This window comes from Miscanthus floridulus, chromosome 18, assembly GCF_019320115.1.
Source record: "Miscanthus floridulus cultivar M001 chromosome 18, ASM1932011v1, whole genome shotgun sequence".
Lineage (NCBI taxonomy): Eukaryota > Viridiplantae > Streptophyta > Magnoliopsida > Poales > Poaceae > Miscanthus > Miscanthus floridulus.
The window spans coordinates 6,690,725-6,704,878 of record NC_089597.1 but is presented as its reverse complement, the minus strand read 5'-3'; the positions used below and the strand labels follow the sequence as shown (position 1 = coordinate 6,704,878).

Genomic DNA, 14,154 nt, shown 5'->3' with positions numbered 1-14,154 from the left:
GAGATGGTCGACGCTATGGGCATTGACCAATCGTGTGTCCAGCCGACCGGGGCGCCTTTCCATGGCATCATGCTAGGGAAGCAAGCCATGCCGCTCGGGTAGATCCATCTGCCTGTTACCTTTGGGAATCCAACCAACTATAGGATAGAGATCCTTACGTTCCAAGTGGTCGGGTTCCACAGTACCTACCACGCGATCCTCGGGTGGCCGTGTTACGCAAAGTTCATGGCCATCCCCAACTACACCTACCTAAAACTAAAGATGCTGGGCCCATGAGGGGTCATCACCGTCGGCACTTCTTTCCAACGTGCCTACCAGTGCGAGGTGGAGTGCTGCGAGCACGCTATCGCAATGGTTGCCTCCGCCGAGCTCGCAGCAATCCGAGAGGTGACCACCGGGGAGCCCTTGGACTCCAAGTGGTCGGTTCAATCCTTTGAGCCTGCTGAAGGCATCAAGGAGATCCCCATGGATCCTAGCAGTCATGACAGCAAGGTGCTCTGGATCAGCACCACGCTTTCCTCCAAATAGGAAAGCACGCTCGTTGACTTCCTCCACGCCAACCGAGATATCTTTACGTGGAAACCCTCAGACATGTCGGGCATTCTGAGGGAAGTCACTGAGCATGCCTTGAAGATCAGGCTAGACTCCAAGCCGTTGAAGCAACGACTGCATCGCTTCGATGAGGAGAAGCGCAGAGCCATCGGCGAGGAGATTACGAAGCTCTTGGTGGCCGGATTCATCAAGGAGGTGTATCATCCTAAGTGGTTAGCCAATCCCATTCTTGTAAAGAAAAAGAGTGGGAAATGGAGAATATGTGTTGACTACATGGGTCTCAATAAAGCATGTCCAAAGGATTCATTTCCTTTGCCGCGCATAGATCAAGTAGTTGACTCAACCTCAGGGTGTGAAACCCTCTGCTTCCTTGATGCATACTCCGGGTACCATCAGATCATAATGAAGGAGTCCAACCAGCTAGCAACTTCTTTTCATCACCCCCTTTGGATCATACTGCTACATCACGATGCCATTTGGTCTGAAAAATGTGGGGGCTACATATCAGCGTTGCATGCTCAAGTGTTTCGGTAACCTCATCGGTTGAACCACTGAGGCTTACATGGATGACATCGTAGTCAAATCCAAACGCACTGACGAGCTTGTAACCGACCTTGAGTTAACCTTCACAAAACTCCGAGCGAATGGCATCAAACTCAACCCCAAAAAATGCGCCTTCGGCGTTCCAAGGGGTATGCTTCATGGGTTCATTGTTTCTGAACGCGGCATCGAAGCCAACCTAGAAACAATCTCAGCCATCCTGAGAATGGGCCCAATACAGAACATAAAGGGGGCATAGCAGATCATAGGGTGCCTCGCCGCACTCAGTCGCTTCATCTCATGCCTCGGCGAATGGGGACTCCCCCTTTATCAGCTCCTGAAGAAAGCTGATCGCTTCGAGTGGACGCCCGAGGCTCAGGAGGTGCTTGACAAGCTCAAGGAGCTCCTGACGAGGGCCTCAATCCTAGTTCCCCCGACCATTAGGGAGCCACTCCTACTCTACATCGCGGCCACCATGTAGGTGGTCAGCGCCATGCTAGTGGTGGAGCGAGAAGAGGAGGGGTGTGCCCTCAAGGTACAACATCCCGTGTACTTCATCAGTGAGGTCTTGTCTAACTCCAAGATCCACTACCCCCAGATCCAAAAGCTCCTTTACACTATCCTCATCACCAAGCGAAAATTGTGCCACTACTTTGAGTCGCACCCAGTGATGGTGGTGACATCTTTTCCTCTTGGCGAGGTCATCCAGATCCAAGATGTGATGGGAAGAATCGCCAAGTGGGCTCTCAAATTGATGGGACATGGCATCTCATATGTCCCATGGACCGCCATCAAGTTCCAGGCGCTGGCTGACTTCATAGCAGAATGGACTGAGATCCAAATGCCACCGGTGGACGTCGATCAAGAGTACTAGACTATATATTTCGATGGTTCATTGATGAAGAAGGGCACCGGTGTTGGACTAGTTTTCGCCAAGTCAAACAACATGGTAGAGTACGAGGCTCTTGTCAACGGTCTATGTATTTCAATAGAGTTGGGCATCCGATGGCTCGACGTTCAGGGTGACTCACAGCTTGTCATCGATTAGGTCATGAAGAAGTCAAGCTGCCACAACTTCAAAATGGCCGCGTACTGCCAGGAGGTTCAGAAACTAGAGGATGGGTTCGATGGTCTCAAACTCAACAACATCCCCTGATGGCTCAATGAGGCGGCCGATGAGCTGGCAAAAATGGCATCCAACCAAGAGCTAGTCTCGGCCGGCGTCTTTTCTAGTGACCAACACAAACCCTCGGTCTAGTACGAAGAGCCAGGGCAAGCTGGTCGCAAGCCGCTCGTCCTAGAACTGAGGGCTGGGAAACCGACAGTTTTGCCTAACCCCTCAACCCAGCGCTTGGGGGCTGGGCAACCGATGACCTCTTCTGACCCTTCCAGCTCGAGTTTGGGGGCTGGGGCCGACCACAAGCTGCCCGCCCTAGGCTCGGGAGCCGGCCCTCCATTGGCCCCGTGCGACCTCGGAGCTATGGAGGTCCATGAAGGTTTGGTTATGGAGATTGACACCGACCTAGCAGCGGAGCTCGACCATCCTGCTAATTGGAGAGCGCCTTACCTCGACTACCTCCTCCGGGAGGTGTTGCCAGCAAAAAAGACGGAAGCTTGGCGGCTCACGCGCTACGCCAAATTGTTTGTTGTCTTTGAGGAAGAGCTCTACAAATGCAGCCATGTCAGGATCCTACAGCGTTGTATCCCAATCGAATAGGGAAGCAGCTGCTAGAAGACATCCATGGTCGGGTTTGTGGGCACCATGCTGCACCTAGAACCCTGGTCAGGAATGTGTTCTGACAAGGCTTCTACCGGACGACGGCAGCAGCCGATGCTGAGCAAGTTGTTACCTACAAAGGGTTCCAGTACTATGCTCTGTAGACCCACCTGCCTGCCTAGGCGCTCTAGACCATCCCCATTACATGGTTGTTCATGGTCTGGGGGCTCGATATGGTTAGACCTCTTAAAAAAGCGCCCAGGGCTACATGCACCTACTTGTCACCGTAGACAAGTTCACAAAATGGATAGAGGCTTGGCCGATCTCCGTGATCAAATCTGAACAAGCTGTGCTATTTTCCTCATCATTGTCCATCAGTTTGGAGTCCCAAACTCTATCATCATGGACAACGGCACACAGTTCACTAAGAAAAAGTTTCTCCAATTCTCCGACGAGCATCATATTCGTGTCGATTGGACCACTATGGCACACCCCTGTACGAACAGGCAAGTCGAGCGCGTGAACAGTATGGTCCTATAAGGCCTCAAGCCTAGGATTTTCAACTGGCAAAACAAGTTCGGTGGCCACTAGGTCGTGGAGCTCCCCATGGTGCTCTAGAGCCTAAGGACAACCCCCAGCCGGCCCACCGGCTACACTCCCTTCTTTATGGTCTATGGCTCCGAGGCCATCCTCCCGACCGACCTCGAGTATGGGGCGCCGAGGGTCTGGGCGTACAACAAGCAGGGAGCCAAGGCATCCCTCGAAGATGCCATGGATCAGCTCGATGAAGCATGTGACATAGCCCTCCTCCACTCGGCTAAGTACCAGCAAGCGTTACACCGGTACCACAGCTGTCGGGTATGGGGTCGAGCTTTTAACATCAGAGACTTGGTACTCCATCTCATACAGAGCAACAAGGATCGCCACAAGCTATCGCCACCATGGGAAGGACCGTACGTCATTGCAAAAGTGCTCCGACTGGGCACCTACAAGCTCAAAACCATCGACGGCCAAATCTTCACCAACGCATGGAACATTGAGCAGCTACGTCGCTTTTACCCTTAGCTCTTTTCCAAGGCATTGACATACTTGTATAAAACCATGTTTCTGAAATAAAAAAGTACTCTTCCTTATTAGTTTTAAATTCACTTCCCTGTTTCTTAGTGACACCCAACCCCTACAAATGACCAGGGGTCGGACCTCACTCGGGGGCTGACAAAGGGATACTCTCACTCAGAAACTCACACTCGACCTCTTCCTACATTAAGGCTTGAAAGGTAAGAGTCATGGAAATGAACCATGAGTAAAACTGGGCAGACTGCTAAAGGACCTATGCCCCAGTGGCTACGGCGCTTTTGCTCCCCAACATAATCCAAGTTTTTTCACCGGCTCGAGCTGAACAAAATCAATGACAGAAGGAGTCAGGTCGTGCCTACTCGTTTTACATTCGAAATAAAAACTTGTTCTTCGCAAGTTCGCATCATACTCCTTTTTCACCGCTAGAAAAGGATAGATGTTTAAGAACGACAAAAAATAATTGTGCATTACAAAACTATTGGCTCCACAGCCCGAATTCATCTAACTAACTAGCCCCTTCGGGGGAGTACAATGTCTTCAATCTTGCCTGCCAAGTTCAACGAAAGGGGAGCCACCACCGATTCCATCTCCTCCAGCTCACGGGACTCATAGCCGGGTGCATAGCCATGGCTCATCGCCTCCAGATCGATGTTGTCTCCATAATGAGAACGAGCAATCATGAAGGACTAATTGACGCCTACGCGAAGGGCGTCTCTCTCGAGCTGGTGCACCTGAGCCGTGATCTCAACAACACGGGCAGCGAGCGAGCTGGTCCCCTCTGATTGCACCACTTGAAGGTCATCACAAACCACTCCAAGGGTGCTCAGGATACTGAGCTCATCACTCTCTGCCTGAAGGTTTCTTCTCACCTTGGTGGGATCCACCGCCAGCCTGGCAAAGACACTCTCGGCCTTTAGCTTTCGGTTCGTCTCCCTTTTGAGCTTGGACTGGAGGGAGCTGACCTTCTGCTGCACATCCTTGTGCTCTTGACAGGCCTAGTTGTGCTCTTAGAAAGCTTGATCGCGCTCTTTGCAAGCCACGCCACGCTCTGAGCAGAGCCTCTCCATGGTCTGGATCAGCTCGTCCCGCTCCTTGCATAGCCGCTCGATCGTTGTGGCATCTAGGCTCGCATTCTCCACCAAGGCCGTGAGTTTCTCTTTAGCCCCTAGCTTTAGCTCCCTCTCCCTTTCAACCTCGCCCAGGAGGTTGAGATTCTGTTGGCGAGTCTTGGCATTCTTTTGAAGTAGCTCATCCCGCTCCTTCCTCACCCTAGCAGCTTCTTCATCGTCCCTCCGTGACCTCGCCGCTAGGGCCTCGAATGCCTGCTCGGCTTGGTCTACACCTCGGCAGGCCTTGGCCACCCATGATTGAAGATTGGCCACCTCCTCAGCAAGGGGAGTCAGCTCAGCCACCCTCTACGAGTAGCGGCGAGCTGTGCCATCACCTCCCCGCGCAACCGCGCCTCCTCAACGAGGCGGTCCAAGGCTTGCTTCTGCCGATGGAGGAACTGGGATTTCCCCTAGCTACGAGCCATGAGGGACTTCAGGGAAACAGTGGTTGGAAAACAAAAAATAAAAGAAGCAGAAAACAAGAAGCAAGACCGAGCAAATAACCGGCCAGAGGGAACGGCAACCTCGCGCAGTGCGCCCATGGCGTGTTCTAGGGCCTCGAGCACGGTCGTGACTCCCAAGTTGAGACTCTCCCGCTCCATGCTATCCACGGTATCGTTGAGAGTAAAGCACACCGACGCCGGATCCTACGGGTCCGTCCACTGAAATAGGGCCACGCCCCATGCGGGTGAGCCACTGCCCACTAAGGTCAGGGCTAGGGATGACTCCCCGCCAGCCTCAAGCGCCACCGACCCCTCTCGACGAGATGCCTTTGTTGGAGCATCCCTATCGACAGTGGAAGAGGTCAGCGGTGCAGGTGCAATCCTCTCCCCTAGCACCGTGACTTCAGGGGATCCCTCGGTGGCATCCAATTCCATTTGACCCACGCCCGGCACCACCGCTTGGGATGCCGAAGGTTCGGTCGGGCCAATACCTCGGCCAATGCTGTGGCCGCCCCCAGTTGTGACCCTTCCGCCATGAGGGCCACCACCTCCACCTGCATCGGTGGAGTCACAACTGGCAGCGCCGCACCCACCACGGTCGACGCCATGAGCGTGGTCGGTAGCCCCATCCATCCCATCGTCGACAGCGATATTGCGGTCATCACTGGCTGCTGCGCGATTGCTGAAGGCACGCCTCGTACATCCGCCTGTCCTGCTGAGGGCACCGACAATGCCGCAGTCGGCACCTGACCAGCTGGTGACGTGGCCTCACCGGTGTTGCTCCCGCCCGATCTAGGCACAACACCAGACGACGGCCGCTGCCCCGACTAAAGGGCAAGGCTCTTCTTCGGTGCCAGCACCAAAGGATTCCGTTGCCTACTGACTCTGCAAGGGGCGAAGAACATAGGTTATAGTGAAATCCAACTAAAATAGAAAGAAAAATAGAGCAATTTATAAGCTCACCTCAGCGACGTCGAGCGACAGATGTGTTTGGGGGACGAATCTCCTGACTCTTGCTCCGCCTCGTCAGAGCGATGCTGTTTCGAGCCTACCCCCTACTCCTGGGTAGAGGGGCTTGCCCCTAGGGCACAATGGCAGGACGCCCCGCTCCCCTTAGCTCTTGGGGCATGACAGAGGAGCCACCCGCTTCCGCAAGCTCCTGTGGCACAACGGTAGAGCCGCCTGCCTCTGTTAACTCCTAGGGTGGGTCGATAGAGCACCCCGTTTCCACCGGCTCTCTAGATGTGCCCTCCCCTCCATGGAACAGGAAAGGCCCTAATGCCTATGAGGATAAGTCAATACCTGTCAGCGCGTCCTTGCTCTCCAGGTTGTCCCACTCAATTTCGTTAGCTACCGTTGCTCTCTTCCTCTGCCTTGCTGACGTCGTCCTCATCATCGTCATCATTGTCATCAGTGTCCTCCCTTTGATCCTGTGCTCGCTGCCTCCTTTGCTGCTTCCTTTTCTTGTCCTCCTTGGCCTTCTTCCGCCCTTTGGCCTTGGCATGGTTCGTCGCCTTCACTGCCGAATCTCTCAGCAACGGCGCCGGATGATCCATGAGGATGAGGTCCCTTGGCTGGTCCCACCCCTCTCCAAAGTCAGTCTTACGGGGTCAGGAAATCAAATGAAAAAGAAGCTAGAGAGAGGGAAACTTACAAAGATGACGTAGCCTAGTTTTGGCCGCATTGGAGGATGCCCCGGCACCGGGTAAACGTAGTCGAGGGCGTTGCCCGCATCATCCCGCAGAGGCTCCATCGCCTCCTTGATGCGTTGCACGATCTCGGAGTTGGGGAGCGCTACTTCAGCGAGCGCCGTTCCATCGCGCGATGCCTCGGGCGCCATCGCATATAGCAGGAGCGCGCGCATCATGAACGGCACCACCCTCCTCGCGTGGGAAGCCCCGATGATGCCTGACTCCTTCAGACCGCTCTCCTTCAGAATGCAGATGGTGGCGATATGGTCCCAGATTTTCGTCTTATCCTTCTCTGGGATGCCCCACTTCCTCCACGGCTCTGGGACCTCCTCGATCAGGCACCCAGTGAACTCCGGCAAAGGGGAGGCAGCGTCATTCTTAAGGTAGAACCACTACGAGTGCCACCCCTTGTTGGACTGTTGCACCCAATTTTGCATAGCAAAATCAAGTACTCATATATGTGCGCCTAGGATGTCCAAACACACATATAATCCAAAATTGAAATAATATCAAAGTAAAGTACTTTATTACATCGCATATTTCATCATACTATTATCACATAGTCTTGCTCATTGGCAACATTATTACACAAAGCGGAAATCTGAGCCCAAACTGCCACAGGGACTCCAACTGGTGAACATCAATCTAGTAGTCCTGGACATCCTCTGGAAACTCTTCATATGTATTATCTGTTACCCATCCGGGATTTTCATTGAATGTAAAACAAGTGTAAGCTCACCATGCTTAGCAAGTATATCAAAGGGATCTATGAGGCTCAAAGGCTAGACATGGTTTGACTACAGTTAGCAATTTTAGTTGGTCAAGTTTTAGCATCCTGAATCACTACTTTAGTGAATAAACCCAACCGAATTGGTAGTAATGAATAATCAAGATTATATCAAGTCCCAACCATCCACAGTAACCACTAATCATGAAGGATCCAGATCGCTCATATCCGTGAGCATGGCTATTATAATAGGTTAAATATTTCTGTAGAAATTATACAACTTTACCCACCGACCCGTGATTCCCAATGCCGGGGTTTGCAAAGCCCATAACAGCTCTACCTAGGAAGTGTGGCAGGGTTTCACTATGTAACCCTTTGCTAGTCACACTAACATGCCGTAGCTGCTAAGGTTCCAGCCGTCTAGCCATATGTGGCCCTCCTCTAGGAGTGGCACTCGTGGCCGCGGCATGGTACACACCCTAGCAGGAAAAGCAACATACCAACTAGTGCCCCTCTTGCCCTTACAAAAAGTTATAGATGAGCTAGTACAATCTAGGTAAAAGGTTAAAGTCAGAGCCATATGACACTCGGGGTTGTACGAAACCTCCTAGGTGGCCGCTTCAGGATTAAATCCTTATGGAGAGGCACTAGAGCACCCAACCCCGTACTCTAGCCCCCTAATTGTTGCTAAAAAGCTCCATTTTAACACATTGCATAATACCTTTAGTCATGCTTAGCAATTATTTTATGTTGAGCGCTGCAGCATCTATCCCAAAATGCATCCCAAACCATAGGTAACAAGGATATGTGGTACAAGTAGTAATCTAGGTAAAGTCCTTAAGGTAATTCAAATTTAGACACATGCATGTATATGAATTGTAGAGTTCATAGGTACAAGGGGCCTTTGCTATAGTTGCATTCTTCAAAGCTCTCCTCCTGGTACTGCTGATCTCCTAACTGGTCCTTAGAAGCCTCAAACTGATCACCCTCTAAACGTGTTCCAATTCACCAATCAAGCATCCAATCCAATCATTACATGCATACAAAGATACTTCTATTAGAACAGTACACCAAACAGTAGAAACATAGACTGAAAAGCTTATAAAACTAATCTACGTATTGCCACGAACACATGAGCGAAAGAAACACTCAAATCAGAGTTAAAACACAAAAGTTATGCATGAAATAAGTTTCAATGTTGTTTCTGTTTATAAACTGAACTCATTTTTGAATTAAAACAATTAAAAACTAAATTCTAACGCTGGTTGGATGACATGCACTATTTCCTAAAACTATAGGGACTAAAACAAATAAAAATAGGACTGAAAAGTAATTCTTTTGAACTATACTGGACCGTGGGTTTATTCACTGAAAATCAAGGGGCTAAACTGCAAAAGAGCCCGACTGACTACGGGTTGACATGCGTGGCTGCTGACTGGACACCATGCGGCTGCATTAGATTGGCGCGGTGCACCATGTGTGTGGTGGGCTCACTGACACGGAGCTATGGACCGGTCATGACCCCGAAGGGGTATGCTCTAATCAGAGTCGTTCGTTGATGATCTAATGGCGCAGGTGAATGGAGGGACTTCCCTCGTCGGTGTGCTTTGCCCGCACAACGGCGCCATGGGTGCTGGTGGCCTCAGCTCGTCAGTACAGCGCTCCAATGCACCAATCATGACAAGAGATGGATGGGTAGGTAGCGTGGCTCACCGCGAGTCCGATGGAGGTGGCCACGGTGTCCGAGGAGCTCCGAAGGTGGCCGGTGATGTGCGGTGGCGGCTGTAGAGGGAGAATGGTGCCGATGAGTTCAAATCTATAGAAACCATGACTAATCCAAGGGGAAGAAGGCACCTATGGCCACGATGAGGTGGCGCAGAGCTTTGGGACGCGACTGCGAAGGCCGGCGAGCTCTGGAGCGGCGGTTTGTAGAGGCGACGGTGATCTAGCGTGGATGGGGATGAAACAAGAGGGAGAGAGCACTCGGCATGGATTTTATAGGCGAGCGGGATGAGGTAGAAGGAAGGGAGCGTGATGAGGGTGGATTTGGATGCCTTCCTTGCCTGGCCCGGTGGCCCGGCGGGTGCGGCTGCCTCCGATGGCAAGCGCGCCATCACCGGCGATGCGGGGAAGGAAGGGGAAGGCGAGCGACTGATGAGCGGGTCCTATGACGTAGTGAGAAGAGAGGGGGCAAGCGCACGGTGTGGGTGAAGGGTAGACCTCTACCTAGGCTAAGTAGTGCATTGAGCTAGGCCGTGGTGGCAGGCTGCAGCCGTGCACATGCACGAAGGAGGGAAGGGAGGGCATGCGGGGCTAGGCTGCCAGTAGGCCAAGGCCGGTTCCGACGCGGGAAGGGGCTAGGACACTAGTAGGCTAGGCGTGGGAAGGGGAAAGGAGGAAGGGGCTAGGCTGGCTCTGTTGTTGGGCTAAAAAGGAGAAGGAGAGAGTTTTTCAAAGAAAAATCCTTTTCCATTTCTAGTTTTCAAATCCAAGCCAAATTTCAAATGAGTTTGAATTTTTAACTCCAAACAACTTAGCCCTACATTTCAACCAAAATCATGTAGTTCAGCATGAATGCAATCAATCAATCATGTTTCTAAGCCTTATAGTAAATTTTAATTAGCCAAAAATTTATTATTTGGCCTAGGTTAAAATGCATAGAAAATCCAATAAATGCTCAATTTAATTATTAATTTGCAATTGAAATTTTAGGGTGTTACATGGACGTCGAGAGCCGCATCGGTGGGTACTCGCTGACCTAGTTGTTCTGAAGCTGGATGCCGATGCACCCCATCAGCATGTGCAGATCCGGCTTACCACCCTTCTCCCTCTTCTTCTAGAGGCTGACGGCGAAGAAGTACCTCTATAGATCGAAGTGAGCGCTGATCCCTAGGAATCCTTCACACAGCGCGACGAACGCCGCCATGTGCTAGATCCCGTTGGGTTTGAGGTGCTGCAGCTCGATCTGGTAGTAGTGTAGCAGCCCCCAAAGAAATTTGTGGGCGGGGGTCGCAAGCCCGCGCTCATGGAAGTGGGCGAACGACACCACATAGCCGTCGGGCGGTGATGGCACGTCCTCGTTGCCTGGTAGCAACCACTCCTGAGCCATCATCCACGCGTGGAGGAGGCCATGGCGGATGAGGCCATCCATGCACGCGATGGTGATATCGAAGTGGCACCACGGATCCATCGGAAGCAGGGGGAGATGAATGCGAGGGCGATGGTGGCGGAGATACGAGGGCAGGAAACCAAGGAGATTGGTGGTGGCGGCGTGGCTACAAAGGTAAGGATGTAGGCGTGTGTATGAAACATGGGGGGATAACCCTTTGGTTTTATAGGGGCGATGGGTGCGAGGAAACCAACCGCCAGCCTAGATCTCCATGCCTACTATGACCTGTCACCATGTCTCGTCGCAGAAGCAACTTTTGGCCATCCCCTTGCAAAACGTGCCGAACTTTTTGCCTCCTTGAACGGGCCATGACCCATCATAGGTAAAAGGGATATGGAGATGAAAACGCTCCTATGCCTATCTAGACCCAGGTGTTCGAAGGTTGGCCCACCAATAGGTTTGACAACCGCTCTAGGCACCTTTAGAGTGAGGCGTGGAAAGGGATGGGCCCACTAGCAGCCAGCACCCGGGTGCACGAGCGCCACGGGCATCCTAGCCCATGTTCGAGTCTCGGATGGATACAGTCCATGGTTTTTCCTCGAAGAAAGGTAGAGAACCCTCGGGACTGGTCGATCGGACCCGAGAACTATATGGATTGACCTCTGAGAATCTGTAGTCCGTCACCAGCTGACCCAAGCCAGACCCCATGAATGGGATACTAGGCCCCACTTGGACTAGCTGTTAACAATTCACCGAGCACCATGATTCATCCATAGAGGAAAATCATGGCATAGCTCAGCCCCTCTGTTTTTATCGAAAAGAACGCTTTAGGGAAGACAATCGCAAACATGAGCCAACCCCCGACTGGACCCTCGCTATGTGTAGGGGCTCGGGGCAAGTTGGACTTGCAAAGAGGCTGAATGCGCAGTCGCAGAATGATGGAAGGTCGGTTAGACTCCTATAGGGGTCGGAATCTACACCCACCGGGTGCACTCGACTGACAAGACAAAAAATCCAACGGGCGATTCATCCCGACACACCCGAGGGCTACTGTCGAGGACCAATACCAGGGGACCTAAAGAGGAGGAGCTAATGATTATCAGCACTGATTTATCCAAGTAGTCAAGCCCTCGACTGTAGCTCCAATCGACCACTAGGGGGCAAGGTTCGCCTCGCCCGACCTCTGGGATAGGGGATCCACCTCGTCTGATCGTCGGGGCACGGGATCCGCCTCGCCTGACCCCTGGGTCGGAGACTCCACTTCGCCTGACCGCTGGGGTAGGGGCTCCGCCTCACCCGACCGCTGATGTGGGGGTTCTACCTTGCCCGACCGCTGATGCAGGGGCTCCACCTTGCCCGACCTCTAGGATAGGGGCTCCGCCTGGCCCAACCGCCGGGGCATAGGCTCTGCCCCACCCGACCTCTGGATCAGGGTCTCCTACTCGCCCGACCACTAGGGCAGGGGATCCGCCTCACCCGACCACTGATGTGGGGGCTCCGCCTCGCCCGACCTCTAGGATAGGGGCTCCGCCTCGCCCGACTGCTGGGTCAGGGGCTTCGTCTCGCCTGACCTCTTAGGTGCGGCTCCCAATGTGAGCCCACACCGCCGCCAACGACTACAAGCCAGAAAGTATGACCCAAGATCAAACTTCTGGCACCGTGCAGGGAGCGTGCGCATCTCATCATGACCCATGCCCATGATATGTCACACTAGAGAACTCACACCACAAACAGCGACGGACGCGTGGTCACTATGCTGCCTATCCCTGGACGGTCGCTGACCAGAACGCCGCTCCGCCACGTCGCCCGCCGGGACGGGATGGGACGCCATGACCCGCTGACGATGCCAGGGCATGACATTTAGCGGCAATCAGACACCTAGCACGGAGCCATCCTTGTCACTCTCTACAATATCGGCAAGGCCCGCGTGAAGGAAAAGAAAGGCCCGGTAGTCCAAGAGGCCATCTTCCCCTTAACATTTACCCCTCTACCTCTCCCTCTATAACTTGCTCATCCCCTTGGACTATAAAAGGGGAGGCAGGACGCCCTATGGAGGGCATGGCAAGATACGACTGAACACGGCTCGATACGCCCCAGCAGCATACGCACGCACCAGAGACTTGGGATCCTTTCCCTCTCTCACCCGTTTGTAACCCCTACCACAAACCTTCAGTGCTAGTAACACAAGCAGCAAGGACGAACTAGACGTAGGGACTTTCTTCCCGAACCAGTATAAACCTTATGTCCTCTAAGCACACCATCCGAGCTAGACACGCAAATACAAATTTACTAGTTGGTGACTCAAAACACCGACACCTACCTTGATCAAATCAGTTTGATTATTGAACCAAAACTGCTAAGTATAGACTTTGGTTGATTATATGGACTAACCCCTACAAAAAATTATCAATATCATGAGGGTAAGTCGAGAAGATGACAACGGAGATAAAATTTTGTGAACCTTAAGCAAATAATAATAATAAAATAATATCTGTCCTCGAGTTCACCTCTTTTAATAAAAGCAGATAGAGGACCATAGGCAGCGAGCTAGCTTGGGGGACGACCCCCACAGAGGTAACTTGCATCTTGCATTTATTTTATTTTATTATCTTGCATTCAAAAAAATATATAATATGATAAAAAGAACAAAATATTTATTCCACTCCACATATGTGTAGAAAGAATGTTAGTTTCTCTTTGTTGAAATGATGAATAGTTGCTCTGTCTTATATTTCTTCCGTACCTAGTTTATAAATTAGTATTCACCAAGATTTAAGTTTGTTGGCTAAAAATGTCTCATCCTAAACACTTGAAACTTGTGGGTTGCAAATGCATGATCCTTTTCTAAGTAGTTGCAAGTTATGATATGGTGCAATAGAATTTGCTATGAGTTTGTTCTAAGAGAAACTTGACATCCGGGGTTTTTATTTTCAAAATACTAAAATTCAAAAGTTCCTCAATGATGATATATCCTACCAAGGCCATATGACAATATACAATACAAAAACCTTAGTCATATGCTGCTTGTTATCATGTTGAGCTTTGTCAAATTGTTGTGACCCTTGTTGAGGTTCTCATCATGCACCCATGGTCAAGATTCACGTACACTCCATATATAATTATGCTGACTCTTACACTGAGAGTTACGCAAAAACATGCCATCCATCCACCAAATAAAAATAACTCCAT

General features: G+C 51.6%; 1 pseudogene; it reads right to left on the bottom strand.

Annotated features, from left to right (window-relative positions):
* LOC136523210 (fruit protein pKIWI501-like) overlaps positions 1-14,154 on the bottom strand; it is a 289,633-nt pseudogene that overhangs the window by 12,979 nt on the left and 262,500 nt on the right.